The 15,869-nt window shown below is 41.4% G+C and overlaps 1 long non-coding RNA gene across 1 annotated transcript; it reads left to right on the top strand.

The window, feature by feature from the left end:
* The first annotated feature begins 669 nt into the window (after nt 1-669).
* Nucleotides 670-15,078, top strand: LOC310767256. Its single transcript, XR_014550804.1, has 3 exons — nt 670-964; nt 8,757-8,870; nt 14,500-15,078. It is a non-coding gene; the product is annotated as an uncharacterized lncRNA (long non-coding RNA).
* Nucleotides 15,079-15,869: the final 791 nt, after the last annotated feature.

Genomic DNA, 15,869 nt, shown 5'->3' with positions numbered 1-15,869 from the left:
CATGCCTTTATTTTCACAAAGGAGTAAACACAGACAGTCCCCATGCATATTTGATGAGCAGACAGGTCAGAAGATGAGACTTGTAGGCAGACTTGAGGCACGGCACCTTTAACTTTAGAAATTAAGTACTGAGTGCAAGCCAAGAGCTTCCCAGAATGTAACTATGCTAACACCCAGTTCCAGGAAGGCCCTCACAAAAATAGCTGATGGCTATGCCTTCCCTTTGGTGGTGTTCGCCACCAGGAAAGGCAACTGGTAGGAGGTGTCACCGCAACCCATCTCTAATTACTGTTCATTATTCCCTCTGGCTGCTTCTGAACGTGCTGTGTGAGCTTCCGCAGACTTTGGCGGAAGTCTGGCTAACATGTCTCATGACCCGAATTCATTGTTGCTTCAAGGCCCGCATTAAATTAGTCTGGGCTATTCTGCATGCAGCCTAATTTCAGTTTGCCACAGTGGCCTAACACACTGTAATATGGCAGAGCCTCAGAAAAGCACCAGATTTAGCAGGGCAGAAGGAGGTGTTTTGACAGGGCTACACTGTATTTCCAGTCCAATTCTGCATCTAGCCAGGGCTGTTCCCAGTTTCAGACACATACAGAGGTCATTGTGGTACCCTCCTACCCTTTCCCATATGTTTACTCTGCCATTCATTCTAATTACAGGACTGTGCTGCAGAGGAAGTGCTCCAACGGCTGTGGAGGTAGAAGCTGCTCATCGCCTCTGCCAAATGCATCATCCTGGCACTAACCTGTTTCCCTTCTGACAATGCCAACCGAGTGTCAACACTGCTGTTGATTTATATAGCACAGAGCACAGCAGGGTTTTATCAGAAAGAGTTTCAGTTTGGTGGAGCTGCTGGGTGCAGGGGACAAAGACACAGCAATTTCAGAAACACTCATCAGCACAGCGGCGAAGCAACAACTCCAGCAACAAGGAACTAGATGGGCAGTCATTTTAAACAGTATAATTATTTCAGATACTTAAAGTAATGGAGAGTCCTCAGTTTGACCACAGCATACTTAATGTAACGGTTATTTTATTAATATACTGACAGTGCAATCTGATACATGCCCACCCAACAGCAGGTCCCATTGAGTTCAATGGGGTTTACTTCCAAGTAAAGTGGGTCTACGATTGCAGCCTTAGGGATTGATATCCTGCCTTCCCACATATGCTTCATGGTGGCTAACAAAACCAAATAACATTATATATTACAAAAACAGCAAAAACAGTATATAAAATCGAATATAATAGTAGGCTGCATTTTTTTTAAAAAAGGGTTAATATTATCATCTAATTTAAATGGGGAAACAAGATATCATAAAAGGCAATCAAATGTAATGAAAAACCCAAGTTTGCTGGCAGTTTTGTAACAGAAACACTAGGCAGACAAGCTTGGGAAGAGAGTACCATCACTTGAAAATTATGAGCACCACAAGGGTCTTCCTCCAGTAACCAACTGGTAAGCCTTAGCATGCAGAGGTACCGAGAGAAGAGTCCCTAACACCCAACCCTGAAAAATTCTTTGTTCTATTGTATGGAATACTGCTGGGAAGTCCAGGACAATCCACAGGGACACCCTGTTCTTGCTGCTCTCCTATTACAGCTCATTCACCAGGGCAACCAAAATCATTTCTATCCCAAACCTGCCCCAGAAGCCAGACTGAAATATATTTAGAAAAAGAGTGTCATCCTGTAGGGAAAATTCAATTTTTAAAACTAATAATAATTTATTTCCTCCACTGCGCAGTATCAAAAAGAAATTTACCAGAGAAATATTACCAAAGTGTGGAATGGATAACAGGGCAATAAACTAGACTGACTCTTAAAATTGGCAGCTAGGTGCTTATACGGGCCCTGCTTATTCCTCTCTTGGGGGATTCCTTCAGCAATCCAAAATCAACTTAAGTTGGAATGGATAATTGGTTTTGGACTCCTTCCCTGAAAACCTTTCCTTGTCGAGTTCTTTGGCGAGGAAATATGGCCATTTCTTTCACTGGAAACCTACTTGCAAAGGTCATTTGTGAAACAAAATGGAAACCGGCGTGGTAAGGACTCGATTTTATGGCAATCTGAACAACATCCAATCAAGATGGTTACGACGACGGCATGATAGAACAGAATTGCAATCTTACATTAATAGGCCAAGATGAATAGACGAGCGCCCGAACCCTGAGGAGACAGAGACAGAGGTCAGTGCTTAAGGCTTTGAACATGAATGCCTCTCTTCCTCCCGTCCCTTTTCACATGTGGCACCGTAACAGTAGCAGACAGATGCTACATAAAGGCAGACACACCTGATTAACCATGAATACAACAGCTGCCGTTTCCCCACTGCCCCCTCTATCCACCGCAAGGCTGTTTCCGTTTTGTTTTTCCCTTTCATGAGGAAATTAAGCCCACCATTAAAACCCAAAGTTAGTGGGAGGGTGTCAGCGTTGCGGGTCTTTGTTTCCTTCCTTGCAAATGTGTAATGGCTACCTTCTGATTTTCCCTTTCATCTGAGGCGTGGACGAGGCCTACAGCAGGCAGAGCAGTCAACACCCAACCTCAAGCACAGGAAGAAAGGAGAGCAAGGGGCAAAAGGCTGGCAATCAGTCCAGGAAGGGAGATAAAGGACATTTACACAAAGCAGCAGCACCTGATTCCCCCACTGCCCTTTAAAATATTCACTCCATGAGCCAATGGCTTCTAGTTCTTCCATATGATGCTCCTGCAGAGCTCCAAGTACAGTGGTACCTCGGGTTACATACGCTTCAGGTTACATACGCTTCAGGTTACAGACTCTGCTAACCCAGAAATAGTGCTTCAGGTAAAGAACTTTGCTTCAGGATGAGAACAGAAATCGTGCTCTGGCGGCGGGCAGCAGCAGGAGGCCCCATTAGCTAAAGTGGTGCTTCAGGTTAAGAACAGTTTCAGGTTAAGTGCGGACCTCCGGAACGAATTAAGTACTTAACCCGAGGTACCACTGTATATGGATAGTACTTTGTAAACAGCAATAGCAAGTGTGTCCCTTGCTAACAGCCTTCTAAACATACTGCAAAACATCCCCTCCTATTGTTAATTAGATGTTACAAATCACTTTGGTAGGCAGGTACAAACAACAACAATCACATCATCAGCTCTGACAGCTTAACTAGCTAGCAATAGCTCTTGCCCAGTACCAGATATGAAGGTCTTAGGAAAATGCTGGCTGCTCTAAGGAGAGGTGGTAGATACAAGAAGTGATGCCGGGTTTCAACAAGGTTAATTGTATTTTGCAGCTCTTGCTACAGTTACCGTATAGATATGCCATTCTTTGCTAACCATTCATGCGTTTGAGCACCTTCTGCTCTCTTACCCTTTAGACTTGTAGCTGTATACAATGGGGAATCGCCTCTTCTCTTTTTAGCCAGTCTAGGGCAGTTTCTTTCTTTGAAACTAAAGTGCATTGCACTCTTCACTTTCCCCTTCAAATGGGAGTAAATAGGCTGTGGCTTGCAAATTTGTTTTAAAGGGCGATAAGCATTTTACAGAGGGAAGTCCCTACACCATTCTGCGGTCACGGGTGACATACTATTCTAAGGAGCTGTTTCACAGATTACCATTTCCCTACACAAAGATAATCTCCATGAGCGAAAATGTGCTTAGCATAAATGTGTGAAGAGAGGTGTGTTTCCTGTGCTGTTTGAGCAAATGGGTCAGGCAGCCATTGCCTTCAGTGGATGCCTGGTCCATGTTCTTACAGCATGAAAACCAATTATGCCACACTTCACACATTATGGTAAACACATTTCCCTACATATGTTTCCTACATTATCTTTATACAGAGAAATAGTAATGTGTGAAACACCCCTAAGGCTAACGCTGTGCAGAACTTTGAAATGGCAACATTACCTGCCCCTCCAAAGCTTTATAATCAAACATCAATGCACATGCAAAAAATATAATAAATCCTATTTCAGGTGTAGCTTTATTTCTTTATTTATTTATATCTGTTACTCTTGGAAATAGCTCCAACAAAATAAGATAAGAGGCTGATTCTGTATCTAAATAAGAACCTCCCTTCTCATGATCAAAGGTCGAGCAGCAATATGTGATTTCCAATTTTATGCTAGGCATATTTGTTTCCAAAAAAGTCCCTTCTCTTAAATGGTGCTTATTCCCAGATAAGCATGCACAGGATTGCAGCCTTATTTTCTGCGTTAAGCATAGGAGTGCATAGAACTGCAGCCTTCATTTATGAAATGAGGGATACACACAAGCTTTAAAATGTGAATAAAGATTTGTACACAAACTGATTTAAAAACCTAGAAGCATAAGGGTAAGCACTGACAACTCAGAGGATGAACAGTGACAGGGAACAGTTTGGGGGGTGGGGGTGATGCTGAGTAAACAGAGGAACAGTCACAAACAGGCAACTTGACAGCCGAAATTGTTTGGATTTTAAATGAGTTCAGTGAACAAAAAAGGGGAGAGATCATTGAACTGTTGCCCATAAATGACAAGCAGTGCAGTAGAAGAAAGAAGACATCCGTTCTGTTTGGCAGCAATAACTTTTAGGAGACTCTCTGAGAAGGACATAGTGCTGGCAAGCAACCGATACTGCTTGGACTATGACATATATCAAAGAAAGAGGGGAAAGGATGTCTGGAAAAGCGCCTGACCTAGGAAGAAAGATAGAGATACAAGAAGCAGCGGAGAAGTCAGTAAGGCCAGAGAAGATGAGAAGTTAAGCCCGTGGGCAACAGCAGAAAGTGCTAATGCAGCATTTAATGATGAGTTTGTGATTGCAAAGTCCTTTTGTTATATCAACTCAACAGGCAAGACAGGAAGGTCAGGGCGTCACAGAGGAAAATGTCAAAGCAAATCTCTAGGAGAGCCAAATCCACAGAGTGGGTATGCCCAGATTGGGGGTGATGGAGAATTCAATTAGAAATGGAAACAGGAGAATAAGTTGCTATACTCTGCATACTGGTCAGAAATCAGGCCAGTGGACATGAACACTGTTTGCTGTCGTCGTCTTCTTTTGTCCGCAAATGTAACATAAACAATTACATTACTTTCCCTGTTGTTTTTGATGTCCCCCCCTGTATTGAAATTACTTGTGGAATTAATAGCAGTAATAATTGCATTACTTTAGGTTGTAGCAAGTAGTGAGATGAATAGCGTAGGTTTTAGCAGAAGCCAAAATGTAGTAGAATGCAAACATTTCTGATTGCGACTAACACAGGAAGGGATGGAAATTGTTGTCTCCTTAACATCCTTAGACCAGATGCCACAAAACTATCGTTGTCTATTGTTGAGGGAGGAATGCAAAGGGCCCTCGACGAAATACACAAGACCCACCCCTAGATTTCCCCCAGTTTTTTTTTTAAATAAATTTTTATTAAAGTTTTACAAAAGAAAAAAGTAAAAGTTTACAGAATAAAAAAAAGAGAAACCACAAATAAAAATAGACAATACAAAAAAGAAAACGCACAAAATACACAAAAAACAGCTATTTAAGAAAAAAGAAATTAAAAAAATAAAACAAATCCATTTTTCTCAATATCCTCAAAGTCATATGCTTGTATCCTTGACCTCCTCACACCTCCCCCCTTTTGTGTTCCCATTTACATACTTAATTCAGCAAATTCTTACCCTTTTTCAAATATCTTAACTTTGTGTCATAACATATTATACCTCAATATTTTCAACCATTTATCCATACATTTTTTACATAATCTTATTAACTTTTGTCACTAGTTACCACTTATTACCAATCCAAGCATAATTTTAACATTCATTAATTTTACAGTATTTCCGAAGATAGTCTTTAAATTTCTTCCAGTCTTCTTCCACCAACTCTTCTCCCAGGTCTCGGATTCTGCCAGTCATTTCCGCCAATTCCATATAGTCCATCAGCTTCATCTGCCACTCTTCCAGGGTGGGTAGCTCTTGTGTCTTCCAATACTTTGCGATGAGAATTCTTGCTGCTGTTGTTGCATACATAAAGAAAGTTCTGTCCTTCTTTGGCACCAATTGGCCGACCATGCCCAAGAGAAAGGCCTCTGGCTTCTTAAGGAATGTATATTTAAATACTTTTTTCATTTCGTTATAAATCATCTCCCAGAAAGCCTTAATCTTTGGGCACGTCCACCAAAGGTGAAAGAATGTTTAGATTTCCCCCAGTTTTAGCCAAATGATGACTGTCTTGAAGCCTTCTAAAAATAGTGGCTACGGGAAGCATCATAAAAGTGGGCAAACCGTCCCCCCATTCAAGTTGTTGTTGTTGTTGTTGTTGTTGTTGTTGTTGTTGTTGTTGTTGTTGTTAATTATGTTTATATCCTGCCTTTCTTCTAAGGAGCTCAAAGGGGGGTACATAATTCTCCCCCTCCCCCTTTTATCTGCACGACAACCCTGTGAAGTAGGCCAGGCTAAGAGAAAGTGACAGACTCCATTTCACCCAGTGACCTTCATGGCTGGTCTACCAGGGTCCAAGTCCAACACTCTAACTGCTACACCACACTGCCTCTATCTGAATCTCTCATCTAACTATCACAAACGCTTGGTAGAAAAAAAATAAAATGTGTTTCCTGCTCCTCTAGCATAGTATCCCTTCTGATTTATAGCACTAGTATCTCATAACATTTTGTGCTGCTAATTTTAAGAGAATTGGGGAAGCAGAGTCTGACACTGTGGTATGAAGTCGCAGGTGCTGATGAGTTAGCTCCTTTGCAATGGTTTCTTGGCCATGAAGAGAGTTCCGTAATTTGAGTGGAGTGTGACATTTGAAACCCCATTCATAGGGGCAAAGGATAGAAGAAGACAGAGTATGCAGAAACCAATGCACTAGCAGCAGAACACCGTGAAGCAAAAGATTCATAAACATTCACCCCACAATTTACTTTGATGTTTCTATTTCCAAAAAGATTCCATACATCAAACACTTCATTTACGAAGAAGTGACCTTAAAGGTGCGTCTCCAGCTCTTAGGCTTTTATTTTACACTATCCCATGCTATTAACAAAGATCCTATGAAGGGTCTTTGTCCCAGCTGCATAGGCCAGTTCCTTTTCCTTTTTAAGCCAAAGCAATGATATTAAAGGACTATCAACATCCTGTTGTTCTGCTAAAAGCCAATATGCTTTTGCTGTGTTACCAAATCATTCTGTAATTGCAACCGATTGAAATGCCATATAAAAGAGATGATTGTAGTACTGGATATTCATCTCTCTTTTTCAATTATTTGGTTTACTACCCAATATGCAATTCTTGTTCTCCTTCCCCTTTTTGGAAATAGTGACATTTGGAAACAATTTGGTTTTACAAGGATAATTCACTTTCGTAGGAATTCGTGAAACGTTATAGTATATGATGATAAAGCCCATTATTCTATTGCTACTCCTAGATAAGACATTTTATTTTATACACTACAAAGCAATCTGAATTAAATAGGCCTTAACTTTCTTTTAAAATATTGCTTTAAAATGTATTGTAAAGCTCATTTTTTTAAAAAAACAAACACCCACCACCTTTCTAGTCTTTTTAAAAACCATTTTATCACATTTTAGTTTTTCCTCCATTTATAGTTCTGTTGTTTTCCTTTCCTTTTTTGCAGTTATTGAAGTAATGGCAAAATAGTGCTGAAATTAAAAGAGCCCTTTAGCACACATTTTAACATGATTTTCAAAACTGAGTGGGGGGAAATGGTTTAAAAATGATGTGCTATAATAAGTCTTAGTCAGTTTCCCACAGATACATTTGTACTCAGAGTAGTTTACAGAAAATAAACAATCTCACTACAATCACCATTGTACATAAAGAAAATAGTGAGTGGTATCCAACAAAATTATTCTATTTGTCTGTGCAATGGGACTTCCTCTCCCTACAGGCCATCTTAGCCCCCCAAATCTGCTCGTTAAAATCGTCTACATATATGAAACACTGTATATATATATATATCCTTGTTACCTGATCCTCAGGTGATAAGGAGGGCAAAATACGTTTCATCACCTCCCTTTGCACTTACATGCTTCTCAGAAACAGAAAACATTATCCCATTCTTACAAAGCAAGATCAAGTAATACATATAATACAACTATCATTTGCTTTTCATTCTGGCACTTGTTTACATAATATAACTCCATGTGGAATATGAGTCTCCTGTTTATTCTTTGCCCACAAACAATTCTAATAGTTAAGCATATCCTCGACACTTCTCAAAAGCCCTTATTCCTAATGTTTAAAAGACATTTATAGCCAGTTCTTCCTACCAACTCATTAACACCAGAGCGAGCGTTCCATTTCCTAACAAATGTCACTCCCAGAGCACCTTGGGAGAATCTCCTCCTTTCTTTTCTAAGCTTAAACACTCTCCATCACTGAAAGTGGTCACCTTTTCCCCTCCCTCTTTTTAACAGGCACTCTTAACCTTCTTAGGAGATTAAGTATCCCAAGATGCCGTGCATGAAGAGAGCACTGGAGAACAGCAAGATGCTACTGTATTGTATTAATGTCACTTAATGGTAACTGTCAGTGATAGTGATGGAATAAATATGGAAAAGGAAATTGCTGTAATTGATTGACAGTCTGCAATCCTCCACATGGAGTTTAATGAGAGGGAGTTGTAAAAAGCTGCCTCTATGCAGGCTATTAATGCAAATCATGTGCACCGGGCCTACTTTCTGAATTATGCAATGCTATGCGAATGTCTGTGTCTAATCCATTTCAGCAACCTTGTCTTTATTCAGAAAAAATAGCCTACTGACATGCTGATTACTGTATTACAGGAGTATCAGAAGTTTGGAGCAAAAAGTGAGTTCCAAGAGCCATGTTATAAATTTTGCTCAGAACAAGAGAAGTGTTTTAACACTGCCCTTACGTTCACCACGCAGTTCTACAAGGTACGTTTGTCAGAGCTGACAGGGATTTACGGGATGAGGGTGATGAACCTTTGATATGTAGTAAGAATGATCAAAAATTGCTTTTGTTAGAAAACCAGTTAAACCGCCATCTCGCTTTGGTGAAGTAACTAATGTAATCTTTGTAATAATATCCTGCATTTCCAGGGAGAATATCATAAAAACTAGAATGAAAATTTGGAAATTATGAGCCTAAATGACTTAATCATCACTATTATAATAATTTTAATAGCACTTTAGAACATTTTGCAGCATTTCACATACATTCATCATCATTTCTTATCAATCACCAAAAATTTTCTAATTTCTAGAGGTGTAGCCATTGGAAGAAAAAGAACAAAGAATTTCGTGGCACTTTGAAGACTAACACATTTATTAATACACAAGCTTTCTGGGCGACAGTCCACTTCATCAGATTGGTTGGCCTTCCCACTGCTGTGATACTCTTCCCGGTTGGCAAGGAGTGAAGCCTCTGAGTGGGCTACCCCTCCATGAACTGGCTGGTAGCAGAGGAGATACTAGTGGTTCCCAAAGTGTGTGTGATAGATGATAGATAGATAGATAGATGATAGATTAGATAGATAGATAGATAGATAGATAGATAGATAGATAGATAGATGATAGATGATAGATAGATAGATAGATAGATAGATAGATAGATAGATAGATGATAGATAGATAGATAGATAGATAGATATTGGTGTGTGTGTATATATATATATATATATATATATATATATATATATATATATATGGTCTATATGAGCTGCCCCAAGGAACTGCATTGTTGCAAAGAGCAGTATGTAGGATTGCCTTTGAGGTTGATCCAGAAGCTGCAGTTGATGCAGAATGCAGCAGCTAGACTACTAACTGGAGCAGCCTTCCACCAGCATATAACACATCTATTGAGTAAGTTGGACTGGTTGCCAGTATGCTACCCAGCCACATTTAAGGCTTGGATACTTGCGTACAGGGCCCTAAACAACTCAGGACTAAGTTACTTGAAAGATCCCCTGCATCCCTGTTCAGCCACTGCATGATGGTACCTAGGTAATCTGAGGCCCACTCCATTACAGTTCAGTGAAGAGCCTTCAGTGTCACAGCCCCAGTGGCTGACAGTATGGTAGGGCTGTAGCACTCACCCGACCTCCCAACAACCGAGTTGCTGCTGCTTATCGGGAGGGGGAGTTGGACAGGTGAGGTGACCAAATGTTTTGGCAGAGCCGATCCAGCACACTTGATGGTATGTTTGCACAGCACTAACCTCCTTGTCGCTTCATGTCTCCAACTCTCTCTCCTAGTATGCAGCAGCTGCTGTGCTGCTCAGAGGTCAGGTGAGCATTACTGCCTATTGCCCCATCTGCTACTTCACAACACCAAAAATATGGAATTGCCTCCCTGTACAAATTAGGCACCAGACTTGCTGGTTTTTCAGACCATGGTGCAAAGCTTCTTCTGTAGACAAGCTTTCTCAAAGGGGTGAGAACTCAGCCATACTGAATCATCAGGTTGAAAATATTGTTTGCCTTTTTACATTGCTTATTGTTGAAGGAAAGGCTTTTTATGCATTGCTTTGAATTTCTTTCTCGGATACAAGGCAGTTCACAAATTGTGTAAATATGTAAGAAAAGATGTGGCAGAGATTGGAGAGAAGGCACAATTACTCTTATATAAGATAAGGGCAATAGATGTAAAGCACGGCGATTGTAAATCATGTGCTGTTTTAGAATACAGTTAACAGAGTTTTGTAATGAGGGATTGCTGTATTTAACATTCCAGTCAAAACATAATCAGGAGGAGGAGGAGAACTTATGTTTCTGGTGTCAGATTCAATTAGGAGGGACAGAAGCCACAGATGAGAAATAAAAAGCATCTGTATATGGAAGTATGTTAAGCTTTGAAGCTGGTGTGGAAATATTGGCTTAGTTCTTATTTTCCCCCAAGTGTTATGTCGTTTTATGTATGATGTTCACACTTACAAGGATTCCTTGTTAAATAATTCCTCTGCACAAACAACAGGGAATAAACTCCGGCCTTTGATATCAGCAGATTAGGATCTTGCAAGCTATCATCGAGATCATATAGCTTTAGATGAGCGGAAGGCATTCTCAGCCAAGGGGAGGAACAACATAAATGCAAAGTACAGAAAATAAGCCATATGATCAACAAACAGAAACTCGTGACCACAGGAGATCTTCAGTTTGCAGTGAACACACTGCAAATCACACATAAATTTCCCATTTAGGAAAGAGAAAATAGCTTGTTTTGTGACCATTACAAAGGGTGGTTTCATCTATTTAAGCCATTAAATAAGCTTATTTGTTATGGCTATTTTACACTGTTTAAATTGGTGCAATCTTTAATGGGGCCACCTGGAAGGTTATTTTGGTGGAAAGGCAAGATAAAAATCATTTACAGTGCAATCCTACACATTGGATTGTGTTAAATGTTTTAACCAGAAGCAGGCAGATACCAGCAGGACAGAAAGAGCCCAGCTGACCTCTCCTCTGTAAGTAGCAGTGACTCAGCTGCTGGGAGTTGATATGAGTGCTGTTCCCCAACCCCATCACCCACTCCTGGTTTCAGTTGTACTTCAATGTAATGTTTATTGTATTTCAAATTGTTGTGATACACCCTGAGATCATCTGTAATAAAAGGCAGAAATAAATATAACCATAATGTCTTACTCAGAAGTAAATCCCACTTGGTTCAGCTGCAACACTCTACAGCAGCTGCAGCTTCTGCAACAATTTCAAGGGAAGCACCACATACAGCATGTTGCAGAAGTCAAATTGTGAGGCTACCAACACATGCATCACAGTGACTAAACTACCCCTCTCCACGAAAGGGCACAGTTTGCGTAGTAACCTAAGCTACTTGCCGTTAACTTTGAAAATTGTTCAAATGCAAACAATTGTGGGTGGGTGCTCAGTCACAAACATGAGGTACACGCCTCCCCAAACTCCAGGAACCTCTTGGGCAGCAAATATCTGTACTCACATCTGACTACCATTATTAAGAGGCAAGTAACAAACTCCCACAATGTTCGAGAAGCTAAAATCCAGAGTCAATGTGTTTGATGTCATAGAAAACCCTGAGATTTAAGATACACAGTCATTTTTCTCTCTGATTCATAACCATCTTTCCCCTCTGACTCATAACAATCTGGTATGTTGTTGGTTCAGATTTACTCCTGCCACCCTCTTGACTTCAGGAACAAGAACCAGTGCCAGCAGTTTTCTCTTTCTCGTGTTTCATTACACGCTCATACTTCTTCTTTTTAACTTACGCCTTTCTGAGCATCTACTTATGAAAATAATGGCAACTTTAAAAAGAAATGTAGGAGGACCATAACAAAAGGGGGGAAATTTGGTGGTGCCAATTGAGCCACTGCCACTGAAAACGCCACGAGATACTGCTCTTCTATAATATTTATTTGAATCCATAACGATGAGGAAAGACTTCCTTCGTACCCTCATATGGTATTGCAAAATAATTAGGTAGCTTGGAGATGGAAAATCCTACAGTCTTGTCTGTTCAGACAAACAAGCTGATTTTATGATGGCAACAGCAGAACAGATCCAATAGCCACAAATCTCATTCAGGTCCTATATATGTGGCCTGTGGTGAAGGAACAGAATGCTGTTTTTACTTCACTGGTTACGTATTCACTTCCAGATTGCACACTGCATAAGGAAAAGACAGCTGGCTCTGCCCCTTACATAACTGAATGCAGGAATGGAGCCCACACATACAGCTGCACATGTGGGGTTGGCCTATGCAGTCAGGGACCTGTTTGTGTCAGGATTCCTGGTAGCCTGGGCAGAGGCCTCAATGAGTATAAGCATTCAGTGCAGGTGAGGGGCTGAGCAGGCCCCACTCCCCAGACACACATTAATTCAGGTCACTACCTGAATAGGGGTACGCGGGTGGCGCTGTGGGTTAAACCACAGAGGCTAGGGCTTGCCAATCAGAAGGTCGGTGGTTCGAATCCCTGAGACAGGGTGAGCTCCCGTTGCTCGGTCCCTGCTCCTGCCAACCTAGCAGTTCGAAAGCACGTCAAAGTGCAAGTAGATAAATAGGTACCACTCTGGTGGGAAGGTAAACAGCGTTTCTGTGTGCTGCGTTGGTTCGCGAGAAGCGGCTTAGTCATGCTGGTCACATGACCCGGAAGCTGTATGCTGGCTCCCTTGGCCAATAAAGCGAGATGAGCGCCACAACCCCAGAGTCGGTCACGACTGGACCTAATGGTCAGGGGTCCCTTTACCTTTACCTGAATAGGGCAGTTGGATGGTTAGAGGGATAGTTTACAAGGGGACAACTAGAGGACAAGGGGAGTTAGCATGATTGGAAGGCACAGCAGTTTGAAAGATGAGTGGAAGCTCAAGTCAAAAGGGGGCAAGGATGACCTTCCTCACATGCTGTCATCCTCAGTGCTAAGCATAGAACATGGCAGGCAAAGCACCAACCAAGTGTGTTTTGAGGTCAGAAGCAGGAAAAGCCTGACTAGATTAGCGAGCAGGGGAGGCAGACAGAAAGGCAGGGATGGCAAGCTTTGCGGCAGCAGACTGAGCAATCGGCTGGAGGTAGTCAGGGCAACCTGTCAGCAGCAGTGGCAAAATTGGAGACTGCCACCAAAGCAGCAGCAAAATGAGCAGTGGCTGCAACAGTGGGAGGTTACATGGAGGACAGATGAGGGCCACATGTGGCTTGCGGATTGTCCATGTAGAAGCCAACCCAAGTTTTCAAAAGTGAGACGGGGCTATGCGCATATATATATATATATATATATATATATATATATATATATGCGTTCTCTAAGCTATTATGCATGTTGGGGGACAAAAACACCTTTAAACAGACACCCAGAGAGCATTTTCTAAGCCTTGGGAGACCAGCCCCTTTCCTACCACCAACAATGCTACTCTGTCACTGACATAAATAAAAATGTCACAAGGCAGTTTCGTGACGCTATACCATGAATGCCGGGTATTGAGCTGCAGCAGCTGCGTGGAGACTTTGTGGTTTCTCCTCCAAGACTTTCGCTGCTACTGCTGGCTCCCACTCAAGTCACTACATCCATGCCCTGCCTCCTTGCTGCTGCTAAATTTAATCACATCCTTTTCTATATCATGTCTTCACTTCCTTGCGCTCCAAGATGGGTTAAAATATGACCCTATACTAAACTAGCTAAACCAAACTGTAGTAGTAGTAATGTATCTATAAAGAGCCTTGCTTCACTAAAGCAGGGCGGTGAGAGCCTGTGGCTCTCCTGATGTTTCGGACTACAACTCCCATCATCAATGACTTTCAACCATGCTGGCTGGGGCTGATGGGAGTTGGAGTCCTGCAACATCTGGAGGGCCACTACTGAATCACAGTTCAGTACATAGTGTGAAATGCATGTGATCAGGCTGGTGGGTACACAACTGGCTTGGACCTGCTGGGAGCCACCAGCTCACCTGATCATATATAACTCCGCATTTCCCCAACTATGGGTTGCAAGCCACAAGTCTGTGCAAGTGGATCTTGTGCTTACAAGTAATTTTCATTTTTACCATTTCTTTTTAAGTAACAAATAGCACATTTTGCTCGCTCTCTCTTTTTTAAGGAACTCGATTTCCCTCCATCCCAGGGGAGCTGAAACTGGGGCAATTCAAAGAGGCTGTTAAGGCGGCAAATAAGAGACAACTCAGCATCAATTCCAAAGCCAAGAAAAACAAGAAGCAAGAAAATGGGCTGAACCTGCAAAGAGGACGTGTTTAATTTAAAGGCATAGGAACCCTGTATGGCCTTAATGATACCGTACTTTGTTGGTGACATTCAATAGGGAAGTACTACAACTGCATTTTATTACATCCCTCCCCCACTACCACCCCCAAAAACCCAACGACAAATTAGATCTGGTGGAAATGTGCAAGGACAGCAGAGGGAACACTGGACTGCAATGAATTTAGAAGCTCTGTAAAAAGTACCGGTAAATGAAAAAAATATGGCAATTCCTGAGAAAAGGACTCATGCTTGCCTTTACTCTGGTCTATTTTGCTTTCCTTGATGTTTCTTGAACAAAATTATTAGTGTGTTGCCTACTGGACCTTGGAAGAGCTAAGGCGACAGTACAGGCAGGACAATATCACAAATAGCAATAATTGAACTTGGATAAAATGAAAGCAAAATTTTGGAAAATAAACTTTGGCTTGTTTTTATTTCATTTTGCTTTATTTTGTTATTGAACAGAACTATATTTAGCTTTCAGTTTGTAACTGAGTTCAGCCTTAAGCCCACGATACTTTGCCGTATTTTATTTATTTGTAAAAATGTTTATATACAGCTAAATCATTTTTTTAAAAATATCAAAGTGGTTTGCTACATAAAAGTGTAAAAAGGTTTGCAGTGAAGATAGGCAGAAGACCGAGATAAGCCCAAACGGTATTATGGTAGTGTTAATGCCCCACTCCTCTTCTATAAAATTACATATGGCACAGTTAGAGAAAGGTTTTCTCCCTTTCTTATAGCACTAGACTAGAACTTGTGGACATCCATGAAGCTGAATGGTGGCTAAAGGAAGGACCTCTTCATGCAGCATGAAGCTGAACTGTGGAACCCATTCCCATAGGAGGCAGCAATGGCCACCAGCTTAGACGGCTTTAAAAGAGGATTAGACAAATTCATGGAGGATCAGTGGCTACTAACCATGATTGCTGTGCTTTGCTTCCACAGTCAAAGGCAGTATTCTTCTGAATACCATTTGCTGGAAACCTCAGGAGGGGAGAGTGCTTTTGCATTCAGGTGCTGCTTGCAGGTTTCTCACAGGCTTCTGGTTCACCCCTGTAAGAACAGGATGCTGGACTAGATGGGCCATTGGCCTGACCCAACAGGCTCTTTTTATGTTCTTACATTTTTACTTGGTGGATCACCAGCACAGGCTGGGGTGTTGGGAAGATCACCACCATCCATTGACCTTTTTCTCGCTAGGAAACC

This window comes from Podarcis filfolensis (genome assembly GCF_964270895.1).
Source record: "Podarcis filfolensis genome assembly, chromosome: 7".
NCBI classification, from domain to species: domain Eukaryota; kingdom Metazoa; phylum Chordata; class Lepidosauria; order Squamata; family Lacertidae; genus Podarcis; species Podarcis filfolensis.
This window is presented reverse-complemented; position numbering and strand designations above follow the sequence as displayed.